Here is a 4,205-nt window from a genome sequence, read left to right on the forward strand (position 1 = left end):
CTTGGAAGCATGGGGCCCACATGAACGTGTTCGTGGGCCCATCAACATAACAAATCATCCAATCCCATCACAAATCGAGGCCCATACTCCAACAAATCTAAACAAATCTCAAAAATATATACACATATATATACATATATATAAATGTTTCAAGCTTCAACAATGGAGGATTTTGTCATGTATATAGCATGTATTCAACATATAAAGCATGTATGCACAAGATTAAAGCTTAAATCATGAGGGACATTCTCGGATCTTACCTCAAGCAATGAAAGAAGTGTAGATGTGGAAGAGTGGAGATGAATCCGAGAAGGGAGAGAGATATTGATGCTTAGATGCTCGCCGGAAGGCTTCGTCGGAGATGGTGAAGTGGTTGGACAGAGACGACAACAAAGAGAGGTTAAGGTTTTAAGGATGAGGGTGAGTTAGATCGATCTTTGTAATCGATCTTACAAACCCTTGGTTCTACTTTTAGAAACATTCCCGACTGAGTTCGATCGATCCAACTCAACTGTGATCGATCGAACTTTGATGAACTATCTTCAAAGTTTTTTTTTTTAAAAAAATAAAATAAAATGAAAATAAAATAAAATGAAAATAAAATAAAGTAAAATGAAATAAAATAAAAATGAAAATATTTTTGAATTTTTGAAAATTTGAAAAGTCAAAATAATGAAATGAAGATTGAGATCGATCGAAACAAGAGTTCGATCAATTAGACAGAGAGCAAAAATATGCAGGTTTTTGGCTTAGAAAATTGGCTAAGTGTTGGAACATGAGATCGATCGAACTAGGAAGTTGCATCGACCGAAGAACTTTTAGATCGATCTGGAAATGTTTCGAACGATCAGACAGAGAGCTGAAATATGCAGGTGGATGCAGGCTCAAAAATTTTCTAAGTGTTGAGTCATGAGATCGATCGAACTTAGAAGTTGGATCAATCGAAGGTCTCTTGATTGATCTAAGAGTTAGTTCGAATGATGGGACAGAGAGGTGATTTGGATGCAGGTTTCTGCAGGTCGAAATTTTTTCTAAGTGTTGGATGCAGAATGGAGTTCGATCGATCGAACTCAGGTTTGAGATTGATCGAACTATGTAGAATGCTTAATAATGATATGAAAGCTTATGCAATCCTTACCAAAGTTCCTTGAAATGCATATGAACCAAAAAAAAGTATCTAGACTTCGCAAGAAATGAAATGAAAGATAGAAATAGGGGAGGAATAGGGTATTGACACCTTACGAATGCTTTTGCTAGTCTTTAACGTCGCTAGCAAGACATTGGGCTTTTTTAGCCCGGATCAAAGATCTTATAATGCATCCCCTCCTTGTTGGGGTGATAGATGCTTTGAACTCCTCCCAACAAATGGTTCTTTGAAGAATTTGTTGGATTAAGCTCAAAAGAAATCTTTGGTCCCTTGTCTATGCAATTACAACCTTTGGGCTTCCATGCCCTTTCAAAGCAAGAGTTTGAAATAAGACTTTTAGAATGCAAGGTTAAAGATGATCCTTTAGAAGTTTTGGTTTTACACAAAAGCTCATTTCCTTGGCATTGAAGATCTTGACATTCATCTACAACATTAACTTCTCCCTCATATTTGTCAAATGAATTGGGTATGGGATTAAAGATATTCAACTTCACCTTCATGTGGCCAAATGAGATCTTCATTATCCCCGTCCTACAATTAATGTTGGCATTAGCAGTTGCCAAGAAAGGATGGCCAAGGATAACGGGAATTTAGCTCTTAGGATTGGGAACCGGTTCTGTGTCTATGACAACGAAATCAACCGGGAAGAAGAATTTGTCAATCTTCGTCAAAACATCCTCAATTACACCCCTAGGCTTCTTAATGGATCGGTCGGCAAGTTGTAAAACTACCGATGTCGGTTTTAATTCACCTAAACCCAATTTGACATAAACCGAGTATGGAAGAAGGTTAACACTTGCTCCTAAGTCAAGAAGCGCCCGATTAATGATATGATCACCAATAATGCATGATGTAGTGGGTGAACCGGGGTCCTTAAACTTTGGAAGAGTGTTATGTTGCAAAATTGAGCTTACTTGCTCGGTCAAAACCACTTTTCTTGGTGCTTGGCTCTTGTTCTTCCGTTTTTGAGTGCACAAGTCTTTCAAGAATTTGGCATAAGCCGGAATTTGCTTGATTGCATCCAATAGTGGAAGATTAACTATCACTTGCCTAAACATTTCTATGATTTCATTGGTTTTTGCCTTTTGCTTGTCTTTTGAAATGGATCATTTTAAGGCATTCGGAAATGGAACCTTTGGTTTAAACACTTTTTCAAAATTTTCTTTTGAACTCTCTTTAACACAAGAAGTTTTCAAATCATTTTTTAATAAAACCTTTTCAACATCATTTTTCAAAACTTCTTTTTCAAACACATCTTTCAAGACTTTCTCATTTACAAGGTCATGTATATGCAATGAAGAAGGAGTGGAATGTGAAACGGGACGGGTGACAACTTGAGGTTGCACCGGTTCAATCTCTTCATTGGACATTCCAACTTGATTGTCCACAATCCTACCACTCCGTAAGGTAGTCACCGCATTAACATGTTCAATGGTGTGGCCTTCCGATGAGGAATGGGTTTCCACAACACGTTGTTGCTTAGGTGGGGCATTTATAGGCATATTTCCCTTCTCTCTCGCATTGAAAGTGCTAGCTATTTGCCTTACTTGGGTTTCTAACTTTGCAATAGATTGAGAGTGAGAATGAAGCAATTGAGTGTTAGCCTCTAAAGTGCCCAAAGCATTCAAAACTTTCTCTTAAAAGGCAGGACTTCTAGTATCACCTTGGGAATAAGATTGGTTGGGAAAATGAGAATTGGCGAATTGATTCCCTTGTGATTGATAGGGTCTATAACCTTGGGATCCTTGGTTTTGAAGTGGAGGTGGAATGTACTTCCTTTGAAAACCGCCTTGGGGAGGGTTTGAGCCCTCTCCTTGGTTTTTCCAAGAGAAATTCGGATGATTCCTCCAACATGGATTATAATGAGTACCATAAGGATTGTTCCCTTAGTTCACAAAAGCCACATTGACTTGTTCATTAGGTTCACTTTGCACTTGTCCGTAAGGACAATGAGAAGTAAAATGAAGAACACTAGAACAAGTCATACATATTTCATTTGATACACGATGAGAATGGTTAGGGATGGAAGATACTTGGTTTGCCGAGTTTTGGTTAATCAAAAATTGATCAAACCTTCGAGACAAAGACTTCATTTCGGCTGCTATTTCATTTGAATGGTCAACTTGATGTAAGCCAACACTCTTCCTACCTTGTGAATTTCTACCATTCTTGGATAATAGTGTTCTATGCAAAGAATTTTCACTCATGCTCTCATAGAGACGCCACACGTCATCCTCAAGCTTATCAATGTATGAGCCACCCATGGAAGCATCAACCATACCCTTATAGTTGTCCGATAAGCTCTCAAAGAAGTATTAAACTAATTTCCATTTAGGCATGTCATGATGTGGACACTTCCTAAGCAATTCATTGAAGCGTTCCCATGCCTTATGAAACGTTTCTCCATCCCCATGTGAAAATTCTCGAATTGAGGTTCTCATGGCATTTGTCTTCGAAGTTGGATAGTACTTCTTCAAGAACTCTTGTTGCATTTCTGCCCAAGAAGTGATTGAAAAAGGCCTAAGATTGTTAAACCAATACTTTGCCTTGTCTTTTAAGGTGAATGGAAAAAGTAAAGTCTTAAAACCTCTTCCGGCATGTCCGTATATTTTACGGTGGAACATACTTCAAGAAACTCATCCAAATGCTTGTAAGGTTCTTCACTTGGAAGTCCATGATAGTTAGGAAGCATTTGAATGGTTTGTGGCTTAATTTCATAATAATGTACTCTAAATGGAGGCAATTGGATGCATGTAGGTGCATTATACTCATTAGGCACATAATAGTCTCTTAAAGCAAGAGGTGGATTAGCTACTTGAGGTGCAATATGAACACCTTGGTTTTGAATTCCTTGATTGTTGATGGGAGGTTGTGGAGCATACATTGGCCTTGGTATTCCATATGGAACTTGGCCTTGTTGTTGTGGTGGTTGGTGAATGAATGGCCTAGGCATGCCTAATGGTATTTGTATGTTCTCATTGTGCACATTAGGATGAAGGATACCTTGTTGGTCTATGTGACCAATGTTCTCAACATGATTGTCATTATGGTCATCCAT

At 38.2% G+C, this 4,205-nt stretch overlaps 1 pseudogene; it reads left to right on the top strand.

Annotated features, from left to right (window-relative positions):
- The first annotated feature begins 3,484 nt into the window (after positions 1 to 3,484).
- Positions 3,485 to 3,583, top strand: LOC132280533 (small nucleolar RNA R71; annotated as a pseudogene).
- The last annotated feature ends 622 nt before the right edge of the window (positions 3,584 to 4,205 follow it).

Source organism: Cornus florida, unplaced genomic scaffold, assembly GCF_030987335.1.
Source record: "Cornus florida cultivar Cherokee Brave unplaced genomic scaffold, ASM3098733v1 CherokeeBrave_3.0.0_Hap2_Chr10, whole genome shotgun sequence".
NCBI lineage: Eukaryota > Viridiplantae > Streptophyta > Magnoliopsida > Cornales > Cornaceae > Cornus > Cornus florida.